Genomic DNA, 15,859 nt, shown 5'->3' on the forward strand with positions numbered 1-15,859 from the left:
GACGAACAGCTTTTTCCTACAATCTCTTTTTTTTTTTTTGGTTACAGTAATGATACTAGTCATTTCTTCCAATAAGTATAGGTTAAAACAACTACCATCCTAACAACATTTCTTGTAAAAGAAGTACTAGCCATTTAAAATTATATTGCCCTCTGAAATTGTTTTTGCCTTCTGTTGTTGTAAGCGACAAGAAAGACCAAGAAACGTTTTCCCTCTTTTTTCTGCGTCTCCCTTTGTGCGACAGCAAGTCATATACAGCCAATTTCTCTGCATCCGCCAGGGGTTCACGCAGGCAGGCAAGTTCCCTACCAGCTTGGCAGGTATTTCCTCTACCAGTTGGGAGCAAAAACTTTTAATCAGCGTGAAAAGGGCAAGGGCATTCAGGCAGGCATAGGTCCTGAGACTGGCTTTAACTTCTTAGGAGAGTGAGTAGATTCCAGTCGACAGCCTCCCTTTAATTAAGCAATATAATGCAGCTGATTTAAAGCCTGCTGAAATCAATGGAAAGATGCCATTGACTGCAAAGGGTGCTGGAGCAGGTCCAGGACCCCTTTGCGGTACATAAATGCTGCTGGAACCATTTAAGGGGTTGGGGAGGCGGAAGGAGAAGGACGGTGAGTGACCTGCTCGCGTGGTGGGTCAGCGGCAGGGAAGAAACGCAGTTCAGAAATCGAGGCTCGCGGACTCGTGTCCTGACGAACGACCTCGTTTTCCTTTCGTGAGATGTTACGGCGGGGTTTCTTTTGTGTTTTTCCTTTTGAGGACCCCGGCATGGCTTTGGCACGACGTCTATTTTGTGTGTAAACACAGTATTGCGGTGTTTATTTAATGCCTTTGTTTACTTTGAAAGTTAGTCCCATACTAATGAATTTGTAAAACCTACATTATCCATAAAACTGTCACTGGTACAAAATTTAGTAATAAGTCAGGTAATGTATTTAAACCACCAGTGAGTTTGCTCTATCCTTCAGTTGATAAATTGTATAGCTTCATTTGGTAGGAATCAGCAATTTTATGTTGCAATTAATTTTGACTGCAATAGGGAGCCAAAGGACTAAATTTTACCCTTGGTTTTCTGCACGTTTATGGGAGTATCCTGATGTTTAGCATTCAGATAGCGGAGCTGCGAAGCAGTATGTGCGTCGTATGAAATGTAGCTTTTCAGGTTTTACAGCTGAGCTGATTTAGCTCGCAGTGCAGTCCGCTCCTTAAACCATATTGCGGGTTTCTGATCTTTGACGATGTGCGTCAGGATAACAGCGGATGGCAAGGCACCTCTGCGCTCGGGATCGGTCTTGGTTTACCTCCTTCCTCCTGCCGGTTCCCTTGTTTTTGTTTTTGTAAATTGCCACCATGGGGAATACCAAAATCATGGACTTGGGGCTAGAGACTAACATCCAAATGTTTCTAAAGTAACTAACTCTGATCCTTTTTTCCCTTTCTGGCCTCTGAATCCAGCTTAGAAAGGTCCTGGTTTTATGATAGGCTGCAAGCTGTAATGGTGCTGAATCAGAGCTGGGAACCAAAAATGCCTTAATTTTAACCTTAGTTCCTGCTACCAGATTTACGTGTCACGTTAGCAGCCCACTTCAGTTCGTAATTTATATACGCGACACGGACAGCATTCCCAGCAGCCTACAGCATGCAAGTATCGACGTAGTTCCCCTAAAGCTAGAGGCAGCTTTCCGCCAGCGCCTGCTGAGCCGTCCCCCTGCCTTGCGTTCGGGTGGCTCCGGTCTCTGCAACATCTGGATAACTTGGGGAATGTTGCAGGCACTTTTCTGCAGGTGGGCCTGCTTTGAGCATCATTTGTGTTACGACTTTGTCAGTTCCCAGATGAGCGTGATGGCCCTAAGTGAGGTCACGGCAGTTACGAATGAGGTCATGAGCCTGGCAGAAATTTAATTTTGTCCAGTATTTATTCTGCTGTTTGGGGTTGCACAGGATTACTGGTCTGTAAAATGAGGTTGTAGCCAGAAAACAAAGTTTGGGAGCCGCTGCTTTAGCGGTTGGCTTGAAACTAATTATTTGTATCCCTCGGGGGGTTGCATTGCTTTTTAAACAAGACAGCTGGGTTAAAAAAACAGTCTGAGTGTGTTGTGAAATGTGCTGTGTGATGGCCAGCTTTTGAACCTTGTACCTCCTTTGGTGCTCTACCAAACAGAAATCTCCAACTGGCGTGCTCAAAACTGGCCATGGAGTCACCCAGATATTTCATCATGTTGTTTCAAAAACCCCAGCGGCTCCAAGTGCTCCAGGGCCGTGGCAAAGTCCACCCTAGCCACATTGGAAAGCGGTGGTGGTGGTGAACTGTGTGGCACGTGTTGCGCCCACAGCTGCTCAGGCAGCAGAGCTGCTCATGCAGCAAGGCAATCTGGCCAGGCGAAAGCCAGCCTGTGTGCATTGGAAGGATGGAAAAGCCTAGCCCGTATGGAATTGGAGATGAAAAAGGTAATCCTGAAGGTGTCAGAACTGTGGCTTCAGTGGAAAATATTTCCTTAATTTTTCTAAAATACGTATCAAAGAATACCCCTTAAAACTAAAAAGCAGTGTATTCCTCACGTTCCAACTCAAAAAGCCAACATTTCTCAGTTCACACAGAGAAAAATCTGGAGCAAAATTACTGTGTTTTCATGCACAAAACCTACGGGCTGCCTGGAAAACAAAGACAGATTCGGCAGCAGTGCTGGCTGCCTGCGTGTGCTTTTCGGGGCGGGGGGGGGTTCCTCCAGAGTCTTCTCAGCTGCTAGCTCCCTCCCCAGTGCTTTGCCTATTGCCACCGCTTTCCGCCGAGAAACCTTCTGATCTCTTCACCGTCCTCTTTGCCATTCTGGTTTGGTGTTGTATGAAGGGTTATTTTCAAGGTGAGCCTTTATATGCAGACTGTGCTCATGAAAATGAGTCATTTCTATGTTCTGTTGAGTTGCAAAGTGCTGACTGTCTCCATTTATCTGTTTTTCAACTTGTTGCTTCGTTTTTAAAAAAAAATCCCAAGCAAACGTGTAAAGCTGTTCTGCTTCAGCTCGCATTGCTAATGAATTTCCAAATCTCTGCCATGTAGGAATATTCTCCATCAGGGAGCAAGGATATGCCTTTGTTTTGCCAGAGTGGTGTTTGCCTGGGAAATCGGGTTGCTGTTTTGTGCTCTGACGAGCCCTGCATCTCCAGGTGGAGACGCCACCTGGGTGCAGAGGCACACATGGTCCTCCCTGAGCCTCGAGCTCCTCTGGGCAGGTGGCAGTGTGAAGGTATGGCACGTGCTCAGCACACAGCAGTCGTGCACCTTTGGGATTCAGCATCTGTCAGGGCACAGAGCTGTTTCCTGGGCTTGTGAGAGGGCATAAAATCCACAGCTGCACTCCCTCGATGTCCTCTCGGCAGCCGTGGCTGACAGATGCCGGGTGGGCGGTCTCCACTTACTTCTGCTCCTTGGGTTGCAAACTCAGCGTTTTATGGAGAAATTGCTCCTCACCTCGTTATTATTGTTCTGCTTGTTACTTTATTATTGCATGTTCCGAGCTCCAAGGAGGAAAATACAAAAGGAAAGTGGGTTTTCAGTATGCTTCCTGTGCGACGGAGAGAGGTGCTCTGTGTTAGCTACTGATAAGGAGGTCTTTAAAGCCACAGGTTTTCAAACCTGACACGTGGTTAAACATCACGGAAAATAACTGCCTTTTCTGCCTCAAAAGCAGTAGTTCTGACAGTTCTTGACCAACGAGAGCAGTCCATGACAGCGTCGCCTGGCCCCAGGGAAGCAATACCTCCAGGTGACCACTGCTAGGGATCCTGGCAGCCAGCTCCTGGACCTTCAGGTTCCCAATCCAGTGCAGGGGAGAGGTTGCATCAGAGACCTTGGACAGGCTTCTTCAGCTGTTTTCTCTCCATTCAGCCAGCTGGGAATCCTGGAGCAATGCAGGAAACTGCTGTTCGTCCTGTTAGAAATCGCACAGGTGGAGATACCAGGACGGGTTGCAAAGAGGTACAGAGATGGGGATTTGCCTGCATTGCTAGACCGCATATCTCTGTGCGTGTATGCGATGCTGCTTCCCAAACAGTGATTGAAACCACTCCATCGCTAACCCTCTCCAATCTGCAAAGCATGTTATGATTACGAAAGACTCATGACCATCTTTGTCAGCTGCACCTTCACAGTCTCCAAAAAGAAGAAGGTATTGAGAACTCAGATACCATTTAGGGAATCAGTCTGGATTTTACCTGCTGCAATCTGTAAATGTAGATGGTGACAGATACAAGGTGCTCCATGCCTGGAGGGCATGGATCTGCATATAAATATGGGGGTCTCGGAGCCACCAGTGGGATGTTTTGTGTCCTTCCAGTGTAACTCTTGGGACTGACTGACTAACAGGCAACGGTGACTATGCAGTGAGGAGGGGTCGCTTTATCATTCTTCTCTTCCTTTTTGCCCCTCTCCTGAAAACCAGTTCAGCTCTTGGACTGTACTGACTGCATGGTGCACAACCCCTACTGCTGTGCGCTTCCCAGAGTCAGGGGCTCGGTTCTGCTCTTCTCACGTCTGCGGTGAAAGTCCATGTGCTTGGTCTCCCAACAGTAGTAACTGCAGAGCTCCATCACCCTGGTGGTATTACTTTGTTGGGACAGGCAGACAGACATGTTTGCTCTTCAGGATACCACAGGTAGCTTGTGCTGCGCTCCAAAGGGATGATAATCTGGGGTCCCTGTGCTGCTACCTGCTACAGTGGAACCAAGGTCTGTCCCTTTCTCAATGACTTGTCCTCATGCCAAATGATTGCAGGGGGCCTCTGTCATTCTTGTAGCTGCTTGGTGACGGAGGTGGTCATGACTTGTTACAGGTGGGTACATAGCCCCTGACCGGAGCTGTGGACTGCCTAGACTTGTTGTCCTAGGATCTGGCTCAGGTATTCAGAGGGAACAGAGGTCTGCAGCCTATGCGAGATTTTTGCACGCTGAACACCACGGAAATAGCATGTTTGGGAAGTCTGGACACAAAGGAGGAGGCTATCCCCAGAAAGATCTTTTTTTCCCTCTGAATGGAAGAGGTTTGTGATACGCGTGGCCTGAAACTGCCTAGATGGGCGTCTGAGCGTGCACTGGGCGCCCCTAATGGGATTGCTGCATGTTATGTTTTGTATGGACAAAACTGGCACCAAGGGTAGTCTTTGCTCTGCACAGATCAGCCAGTTGATTTCTCTGCATCTTTTAAAACCGCATTCTGCACAACGGGAAGCTATTTGCTTTAAATCTGTCCAAAGCCTTGCGATAATACCTTGCCAGAGGCAAATCTTTTAGGCTGTCGACATAGCCATTTGCGGTGATGGCTGGCTGCTCCAGAGACAGCTTATTTCATCCCCAACTCTGTCAAACCTACAACACATGATGTCACTCTTCGTTGCCATATGGGCTGGGATGATTTCTTCACTAGCTATGAAGGCACGTCCCACCAGAGTCAAATCAGTATCTCCAGTTTGCATTACAGCGTGCTCATACCCCAAATCTGCAGCTGCCTTAAGAAACCTGCCTGTGTTTTGCCAGACCCGGCACGTCTGAGTGTTAGCTCGGTGCAGGTAAATGTGCTGTGTTCCAGTCTCTGTTTGACTGAGGCAGCTTGTATTCATGCCTGCTGTCTGCGGAAGATACTGTTTGCTCCCGAGTTGATGCTGAGGTACTTGTTTGTACTTTGAAATGTTGCAGGTTCCTTAGTCTTCCTGCTTTCTCTCCCCCTCCCCTTAACTCCCTAGCTTCAGAGTCTTCACTTAAGAGCTTTACATTTTGAGGGAACTGAAGAAATTGCCGATCTCCCTAAAGAAACTGCCGATCTCCCTAATTCCTTGGGTGGCACTGTAAGAAGACAGCGGGTGCATATGTTTGTGTTCAGAAGTCGCAGGGCTCCTGCATGCTTGCAGTAGGTTCACGTTCACAACAGTATTTTTAAAAACCGCAGCTCGTGAGACCATTCCTCCCTGCTAGTACTTAAGATGGTGTCTATGAGTGTTGGCAGACACGGCACTCGCTCTACTCCAGGCTGCCCCAAAGCACTGATTGTATTTGCATGCTTCCTAGCAACTTTGTATGTTGGTTCAATTACAAAGGGCTCTAAAAACGCGCTCCATCTGGTTTTCCAGCCCCAGATGCGACCACCCCAAAGAGTGATCTAATTTTTCTGTATTTAGACTTGAAAACTTCTCACCAGTTGGTGGTGCAGGAAATCAAATAAGAGTCCTTTGGAGCAATAAGATCCACATGCCGGCCTAATTGCACATGGAGCTAGACCGCTGCTCTTGCTCTAGCAAATTTACAGTGTTGCTGTCAAAGGCATATATTGTTCGGCTAGGAGAAAACCCACAAATCTTAATTTGGGTAATAATTTCGTGGGACGCAGTAATGAGCCGTTCAGGGAGCGGGCCCCGCGGTGCCTGGCGCGGTGCGTTGCGTCGCGTTGCGCGGAGCGAGTGCTTTCTGTGCTGCCGACCCAGGTTTATGGAGGGCGACCGTGCCTCGAGCTGCGTTTCGGTACGATCGCTTTAGTCCATGTTAGATCATCTGAGAACATTGGGTTTTTTTTTTAATTAATTTAAAAAAAAAAAAAAAAAAGACCCCGCCGCTGTTGCTTTCCCCCTCTGCCGCCCGGATCACGGCGGCAGGATGAGCCGTGGCGTCGGGAGGACTGCGAAGCCCCACCGCGTGGTGGGAAGCAGAGGCAGGGCAGAAACCGGGGTGAGAAACCACCACGCCGCCTCGCCGGGAAGGCGCAGCGTAAAATTTCGTCCCTCCTGTATCCTGCAGAAGGCTTCAGGCCGTCATTTCTTGGTCATGAACTTTTGCCTAAGCACGACTCAGGGGCTGAGAGCCTTGTTGTTTTCGGCTTGTCATTAGAGGCGGTGGGGCGATTCCTACGGCGGCCTGGCTACCGTCGTGCTTCCCTCGGTGCGGGGAGTCTGCTGGGCAGGGCGCGCGAGGCAAGAGCTCGCAAGCGCTCTGCCGCGCGCTTCGAAACCGAAGCCCTGCGTCCGGAGAGCGGATGAGAGGAGAGCGGCCGCAGCTCCCCGCCGGCCCGTGTTTATGAAAGCCAGCCCTGATTCCTGCCGGCGGTTGCTTGCTGCGGTGGTTTCCTGTGGGAGCCTCGGGCGGCTCGCAGGAAGCGCGCCCGGGCCGGCGGCCAGGTGCCTTCTCCTGTCCTTCCCGCTGTCCCAGCGGCCACACGGAGCGGTGGCAGCGGCCTGCTGGAGGGCCTGCCCGGGGACGCGGGCCCCTTACCGAGTGCTGTTAGAGGTAAGGGTGGCGGTGTGCAAGAACAAGCCTGACCCCTCGAGAGCAAACTTTTGGCAACAGCTTCGGTAGGCACTATTTTGAGCTGTTATGTACCTAGCGCTTCCTGTTTTTCAGAAGAAACTTCTTGTTTTTTCGCTTTTACGTTGACGGATTTATGTGAACCGCCGGTTCCTGAGACGGCGCGGGTCCTTTCTTCCCGGCTCTGCGGAGCGTGCAGGTTGCCAGCGCGCGAGAAGGGGAGCGAAGGAGAAGGCAGCGGGGGCAGGCCTGCCCGGCGGGTCGTGAGAGGCGCCGGGGGCCAGCCGGCACCTCCGGGGCCGCCGCTGGGGCTCGGCGTGAGGAGCCGGCGCCCGGAAACACCGCAGCCGGCAGCCCCGCTTCAGGTCGGCGGCCCGTCCGAGGGCCGGGGCGAATTCGCGTGGTTTCACGGGCGCTAAGTTAAGCCATGTGTGGCTCTCTTTCGAGGAGTAGCGGCCTACCCAATAAGCGCAGAGTAAATAGCATTCATTTCCTGCTGACCTTTTAACACCAGCAGATGTTTTCTCTTACAAAGTACCATAGGCCACTTCAGTCACTGACCTCAGCGAGCGAGTTGCTGCCGTTTTCATGCGCTCCGGTCTTTAAAACGGCTTTTTAACCCGTTTTTGCCGAGGCCTGCCTGCGTGAGTGCATCTCCTGCCTTGGTCAGCGCCCGTTGTTCCTTTAATGTCCCCAACTTGGTTTTTCTCTGGATGAACCAACCACTTCCTCCTAGTTTTCGCCTCCACGGAGGACGGCAGGTGTTTCCTCTGATGGCCTCTGTCAGGCAGCCCCTGGGGAACGAGTTTCCCTTTATAATATTTCCCCTAGCACTTCGCTGCCAGGTCGGGCTTGCAGCCCCGTGGCCGTAGCGGTCAGTCCCTAGCCCGTATCCCTCTTCGTGGCGCTTGAGCGGCGTGCAAGGGATCTTGGAGCCAGTTCCAAGCTCAGGAAGGAAAAAAGTGTTGCTTTTGAAAGGAATTACAACGCCAGAGCTGAGTCTTTCAGGGTTGTGGATTTCCCTGCAGGCGTAAGGTGCTGCTGGAGCAAACCAGGGACCTGCTGGCGCCCTGCTCCCTCCCTGCCCGGGGGGCTGTGCTCCTGCCCGAGGGAATCGCAGGCGTTGCAGCTCTGTCCCCACACTGCTCTGCTTCGAAATCACCTGCAAGTCTCCTTCGCCACCCGGTCTGCTATACTGCATCTCCAGTTCTGCTGCTGCGGGTGATGCTGGGCAGGAACCTGGGCAGGAATTAACCTGGGTAGGAGCCTGTGCGGGAATTAAAGCTGGAGTTGCGGGCTTGCTTGCCTGGGACGGATTCGTACGGGACGTTTTGCAAGTGGATGAAGAGCCTTTTTCCCAAGCGTGCTTTGCAGTAGCGTCTCCTGCGGTGACATCAAGCAGGGGGAGGTGACTCCGTCTCTGGGATGAAACAAGTGCAAGATGGATAGCTGGGGACCCGTCCGTTTACTTTGCTGAGCAGCGCGCGGCTTGCGGTGCTGGGTTAGCTGGGTGCCGTTCCGGGAGCAAATCTTTCACGTCCAGGCCTGGGGGGTTGGAGACACCATTAAATACCAGTGCACTTTTCAGACATTGAGTTATTCCATCCCAAAAGGGATGTATGTTACTTTAACATTAATGGAATTAGCTTTGTGGAATCTTTTTTTAAAACCATGCTGAATGCGGGTTGGTAGATTCCCAGGTTGTCGGTTGTTGTTTTTTTGGCCTTTGCCTAAAGAGATTTTTTTTTTTCGCATTTGCTCTTTATTTTATTACTCTCCATATGTGTTTAGCAGATGATGTTCAAAAGTTTTACGTTCGGACCTGCACGCTGTGGTCCAGGACTGTTCTTGGCGCTTCTGCGCTTTTGGGTGGACGTGCTAGAGAGATGTCACGGCTGCAGCAGTTGTGTTTGCGGGGACCTTGAGAGAGCGGAGTCGACATCTTTGGCTCTACCTGAAAGCGAGGAGAGTTCACAAAGCGCACATGTAACACAACCCTTGTGAGAAGAACTGTTTAACAAATAGCCAGATAATCGAGTTTCCCTTTCCTGCCGTGTTTTAGGTTGCCCTGCCGTGGCAAACTGCCTTTCCCAGATAGCAATCTTGCATAGGAGATTTTATCTTGCGGTTCCGCGGAGACGACTGCTTATTGTGGAAAACATCACTAACCTACCAAGTGAATCACTAGGCAAAATCGATTTTACTCGGTACATTCGTATGCTGCAAGGCAGCGTTTGCCTAATTCCTTCCCCTTTAGTTTGGGGGAAGTGCACCGAGACGTGTCGGAGAGCGCACACGAGTTGGAGGGGCAAGTGTGTGTTTTGGACCATGTTCATTAGTGACATAATCCTGATGGCAGCGTTTTGGCTTGCCGAGCGGGAGCTGCAGAAATGCTTTAGGTATCTGTGCTGACGTGAGTTTTGTGTCTGTTTTTGCTTACACGTTAAACGTTCCCCGTGAGCAATGGGAGCAGAGACCTGCACGCTCCTTGCCGCTTCTTTGGGTGATATATGGTGTTTTCCCTCCTTTTTGTCAAAGTGTCCTCCGTTCCAGAGATAATGCAATTGCTATGCAGTGCCGTGCAAATACTCTGCTGTATTTGTATCTCTTTTCTATTTAATTATACTGTATAAATGTCCTCAGTAAATTTGATAAGTTGGGTGAAGGATATTGATTTTCTCGTCTGTGTTGTGCAGGGCTCCTCGAGCGAGCGGCAGCCGTTCCCCAGGCCTATTTCCCGAGGAGGTTTTGAAGGTTCAGCCTTTAAGTAGTTTTGGGATGACAAAGGAATTTCTTTTCCTACGCTGCTGGTTGAGCTGCTGGCTGCAGGGTTTAAGGCCATACCGAAAACATGAGCGCTGGGGTTTTTTTTAAGCCTCAGACTCGTTTGCAAATGCAGGTGGGAAGAGAAACGGGTCTGCAGCATAGACCTATTGCCTTTAAAGAGAGAGATCGGAGCCCTGCTTTGGGAAGAAACAGGAGCAGGATTGCTCTGGGAGAGGGAGATGCCGGCGGGACCGCGGGAGGCACCGGGGCGTCCGGGCAGCCCCTGCCCCGGCCCGTGGGAGGGCACGGGGAGAGGTCCTGAGGCCGTGGCGGGGCCAAACGGGGTAAAAAAGGGAATTCGGAGGGTTAAAGCAGGGACCAGCAGGCTATTTTTAACTGCAGTTTTGAATGTTAAGTGTCACCGATGTTAAAAAAGCTCCCGGTAAACAGCGAAGAAGATGCGTGCCGATAGCGGGAAGGCAGCTGCAGCTTTCCGAGCCGTTTGCCACCGTTCGCGAGGAGGCTGGGGACACTTGGTTAGTGCTAACGTTTTAATTTGCCTTTTCCTCAGCCTGAGGTCTCCCTACACAAGGGACTTTCTTTAAACCGTGCTTAGCTTTCAGCCTCTTAAGACTGTTTTTGCTCTTCAAGAGGAAAAGAATGGAGAAACGCAGATATTTGTGCGCTTTCCTGTTGCGCTCGCTTTCTGTTCGTTCTCTTGGAACACGCAATGTTTTCCTTGCCTTTTGCCGCTGAAAACCGGGCCCTGATTTTTCTGGCTAATTTCCATCTATTCCTCATACAGGATTTTAGCCTGGATCTGGAACGCAGGCCTAAAAGTTAGGTTCCCCGCAGGACTCTGGCTATAAATCCTTATTTTCGGTGGCAGATGACTTTCCGAAAGTGTCACCTCTCGGAGGCGGCCGGGGCGCGTTGTCTGCGGAGGCGGCTGTCGTGGGCAGCCAGACCTGTGCCTTCCCTGCACGTTCTCCCGGGATCTGCTCCGGCGGGGGGATTTAGCGCGTGGACCTGCTAGCCCCAGTGGCGGGGGGGGCCGGGGCCGTCGCGGTCTGGTGCGTCAGTGATCCGTGCAGCACCGCGTCCCCGCGTGGGAGCCCCGTCTCTCTGTTGTGTCCTTGAGCCGCGCGGGAAAGGGACCCCGAGTAGGTGTTGCTGCAGTAAACCGTAGCAGCCCGATAGGAGCCGTCACAGTTCGTCGCATCAATAATCTGTGTGTTAGGGAGGCCCGAGCAGGCCTCGACACACAATGGACCGTTACAGCTCCAGATGAGCCAGGATAAATTTAGGTCAATAACCTGAGTGTTGCTAAATCCCAAAATAGCTTTGATTCAGCAAGCTGGAAAGGCTTGTAAGAAAGATCTGCAGATTATGCAAAGCCGCAGGAGTTGCAGAGGGTGCTCTGACTTACTGCGAAAGGTAACTGGCAGGAGAATTATTTCGTCTTATTTATTGCTGTTATCTAAACCTCCCTCCCCTTCCTTTGCTCCCTCCTTCCCTCCGCTTTCACTCGTGCGGAGATTAAACCACGTGAACGATACTGTGAAGGCAGCGAAGGTGAGATCCCGGAGAGGGGCGAGCCGCTGAGGACGCGATGCTTCGCCGGCGAGCCGTCCCCGGCGGCCCCTCGTCCAGCAAAGCTCATCAGCCCCCGAAGGCTTACGTGTTTCATATGGAGTCTGCGGCTTGATTTGAGCGGACGCCCTCAGCACCTGGCAGGACTAAACCCTTCTGGGCATAGCAGGAAGGGAACTGATGAGCGGTGGCGGTGGCGGAGCGGGAGAAGAGCCCGGTGTGAAGCTCAGGTCCGGGTGTCCGGCAGAGCCTCGCACTGAAACTTGAAGCTGCGCAAAACTTTGCAGCTTAGATTGGAAACGAAGATGCTTTTTTAAAAGCGAGCTCCCCTTTGGCTGCCCTCCGCTTTCTGGCGGTGCTGGGTGGAGGGCTGGTTTTGCCTGGAGCCCCTGCGCCCCATGGGCTCCCCACGCCCCGGGCAGACCTGCCGTGGGGCCGGACCCCTTTCCTGACCCTGTGCTCCCTGCTCCGAGGACCTGATGCCCTAACGTGGGAGACCAGCAGCTGGACACCCTCCACGTGTACTCTTCCTAGCGCCTTGCTCCTTCCTTCGTTTATTATGTCCTTTAGATTAGGCCCTGTTGTATGGAGACGGCGGGGGAAAGGAGTGCATTGAGCGCAGGAAGGAGAGGCTCCGTTTGCATTGTAGGTGTATGCCCGAACGGCATCTTAGCCTTCAGCTCTTGAACTTTTTTTTTTCTTTTTGTAGCATAAAACTACTTTGTACCTGGAATTAAACAGGACTGACTCTAATGGAAATAGGTTGTATGGTGGGAACAACTCAGCAGGTCTCAAACCACAAGAAATGCAGTTTTCCGCATCCCTATTTTGGGATTTTTCCATTTGAGATTTCACCAGCAGCTGGGCAGCAAAAGATGAGTTAGCAAAGCTGCTAAAGGTATTACATGTGTTTCCCCCTTCAGAGACTTGTTAGAACGTATTTCCTTCAATGATAGTAGTAAGTGCTACCAACAAAACATAGTTTTCCCCTTTGAATATTCCTTTATGCAGAGCATCGTCTACATAAAAAAAAAAAAAAGTATGTTAAGCAACATGAATAGCTTCAGGCTATTTTATTTCATGTTGCTAAATAAGTCAATGCAGATGAGGACTTTTTATGTAAGAGTGCCTTGTAAATATAAGCACTAAGATAAGAGCAAATTCTAGCTGCGAAGATTTCCTAGAGATAGAAGTGTGTACAGATCCTCTTTACTGTTGGAGGATGGATCTTCTGTTCCCAGTCCAGGCAGAGCTCCCGGGACAGTCTCTGGGAGATTCACCTGGAAAAAACTTGAGATATCTGTAGTGTAAGAACCCCGATTTGCAATAGTTCCAAAATTCCCATTAATTTAAATGGGAAAAAATGGTAAATTAATAATTTACCATTTTACTGGCTTTTTGGCTAATTTAAGCAAAGTCCTTCCTTTGCCTTAACATTTACTTTAGGATTTAATTTAGAACTAGAAACTTATGTCGAACTTGAAGTAATTCTTTGTACTGTCAGACACGTGCCCAGTACTGGTCTTTGGTATTGGTTGCAGCTTGTAGGCCAAAACAGCATGTCATTACCAAGACCAAAACCAAGCCTACACCGACTTCGTGGAATCCAGTTCAAGGCTTTTGTCTGCAAAGATCCCTTAGCTTATGAAGGATTGCACCAATTCCGAGTCTAAAAATTGGCCAGCTTTAGGAACTGGGATCTAGATCTAGATTTTATGTGTTGGATCCGTTAGGACACATGTTTCCAGGAATATGGAGCATGCTATTAAAATTGATATGGTGCATGGGTGTTTGCTTGTAAGGATGCACTTACCTAATTGTCTCTATTATTGTTTCTTTTACTTAGGATTGATACAGTGCCAGGGACTTAGAGCAGACGCAGACTTAGGTGGTCTTTGCTTTAGTATCTGCCTTTCAGCATGTAAACTAGACAGGTAGGACACAATGGGCACCCAAAGGAAAGTGTAAAATGCCGGATTCTTTTTGGTAGTTTTGTTATTGCTGTGGTTGTTTTGAACTTCCTGTTAAGGGAGAATTCAGGAGTAAATTTCTATGAGAGGTTGGTTTGGGAGAAGAGGGATCTTATTGATGGAAGCCAAGACTTCCTACATCTCTCCCAGAGGAATCAGTGCTACGGCTCTGGTCGGTGTACGAGGGAGGACGCAGTATGGGCAGGATGCACGTGTGTGTTGTGCACATACGTACTATGTGCAGACGTGTAATCAAATTCACCAGCCTGGGGCTCATACAGAAAGTGTAGGTGTTTGCCAAGCTCACAGGCCTCCTCTGGACTATCTAGCCGTTGGCCTTGGTGCGCAGATGGGGAGGACGGTGACCCTCGCGAGCCGTGGGCGGGAGTGCTGCCGCCGCTGCCAGCCCTTTGCTTTCGGCTGGAGCCCGGCGAGCGAAGCAGGCTTGGAGGATCGGCAGCAGGGAGCTGCGGTGGTGGGAGAATAGGAGGCTTCTCGGAGGGTGCCCGGGTGGGTGGGTGGCGGGAGGGGGGCGTGCGGAGGCTGGGAGGATGTGGCTCTTGACCACATGAAGATTTTGGTATGCAGCTCAGCCTCAGGAAGTTTGGCCACCCTGATTATAAACATACATATATTTGGAGATGTATAGCGAGATAGCTGTCTCTCTGTTAATTTGATTTGTATTTAGATGGAGAGGGGAAAAACACCAAACTGGGGAAGTGGGTGGCTTTGTGCGGTTTCCTAGCCAGCAGAAGTTTAAAACGGTTTGAAGTCCACATTTAGGAGCATAATAATAATGGGAAGGAGACATCTGAAGGTAAGTGGCCATGTCCTACCTCTTGACAATTAGGAAGTTCAATTTGCTTTTTGTTCAGCGCAGGAGACAGATAAGCTGCCCCCTCTGGCTCCAGAGGCGGATAATAGTGCCATGACACAATTTACAATTTTTCTCGCTTAATCATTTTTTAAAATTCAAATATAATCTGCTGCTTGTGAGATTACAAAGGCTGGCATTTGTTGCATCTGAGTTGGGGAGGGGGAAGAAATGAACTGAACAGACCCAAACCTTGGAAGCAACAATAGCCGTGCACCTAAGTGTTTATTTAAGCGGGACTTCTTATCATCGCTATTTTATCTTATTTTCCTCTTGTCCTTGCTTTTGCTTGCTCATCTCCATACAGCATATGGAAAGGTTGAAAAGTGACGATTACTAAATGAGAGGAGACAGAAACTGTTCTTCAGCAGCTACAGATGGGGGTTTAGCGATGCTGCTCACAAGCTGTGTGCAGGCAGTTCACTCGGTAGTATGAAATGCCCTCTAATGGCCAAATCAGTGCATAACTCATCGGGCAAACCAGTCTTGATTCTAGGGGTTTCTAATTTGGCTGCGCTGATTTGGGTACCTAAATAACTCCCGGAGCAGAGGAGAGCTTTGGGTTGCACGGCTGTGAAGGCAGCGCGGGTTCGTCTCTCTCCAGTACTAGTCTCTGCACGTAGCGAAAAGAAATGCAGGTGATTTAAGGAACCCTGGTAAAATGTGGAATCCGCTCTTGACTTGCAGCTTGGAGACTGTAGGATTTGTTTATGTATCGATTCCTCTTGTTTTATTTGAAAAGTTAAAGGCAGGCAGTGTCCCGGCTGGCTACGTGCACACTGATACCAGCATGTGCGTTATCAGTGTCAGATACTTAGAAAAACAAGATAACAGAGGCTGAAGGAGGCCTATGATTAATTAGCAGATGGATTGGGCACTCTCTAAGCTGAGTGGATAATTTGGGGTCGGCTCCTGGTTACGGTGTTGCCCACCCCCAGGCTCCTGCAGGCTGCCAGCGCTGGGGAAGCAGCACGTCGCCGTGCTTCGCTTCTGAGCATCAGAGGTGGAAGTTGTTATCCTTATTTTCTTTGAAACAGTGTTCTTGCTCTCTGTTTCGGTTGCTTGTTTGTGTTTTAGCTTTAGGAATCAATTCTGATATTTCCTCGTTTTACTTGAAAACTCACTGAGGATCTGAAAAGGTGTGTTACTAACTGACAAGGAAGCGTGCCTCAATCTCTTGGAGAGACTTCTTTTCTCAAAGCCGAGAGCTAGCTACTAACGTTGGGGAAAAAAAAAATAGAAACAATAATCCGGGTATCTCATTCCCCTTTCTTTTGTATTGTGGCAGTTTTAATATTGTCCTTTCCATAAGTCTTGGTAACATCCTTCTGGCTAGAAAGAACCTAATCTGGAATGCAATTTCTAACCG

At 49.8% G+C, this 15,859-nt stretch overlaps 1 protein-coding gene across 10 annotated transcripts in view; it reads left to right on the forward strand.

Moving 5' to 3' along the window:
• CTBP2 (C-terminal binding protein 2) overlaps positions 1–15,859 on the forward strand; it is a 147,563-nt gene that overhangs the window by 63,397 nt on the left and 68,307 nt on the right. Inside the window, exon 1 of one of the 10 annotated variants that reach the window (XM_068951462.1) lies at positions 6,923–7,269. The exons of 6 other annotated variants lie outside the window; for them this stretch is intronic. The gene's annotated coding sequence lies outside the window, so the exon portion shown is untranslated. Of the gene's footprint in view, positions 1–6,922; positions 7,270–7,315; positions 7,335–7,427; positions 7,653–14,300; positions 14,434–15,859 lie in introns of those variants that run through there. 3 more of the 10 variants (XM_068951467.1, XM_068951465.1, XM_068951463.1) reach the window with 3 other exon arrangements.

The sequence above is a fragment of the Struthio camelus genome, chromosome 7 (assembly GCF_040807025.1).
Source record: "Struthio camelus isolate bStrCam1 chromosome 7, bStrCam1.hap1, whole genome shotgun sequence".
Taxonomy (NCBI): Eukaryota; Metazoa; Chordata; class Aves; order Struthioniformes; family Struthionidae; genus Struthio; species Struthio camelus.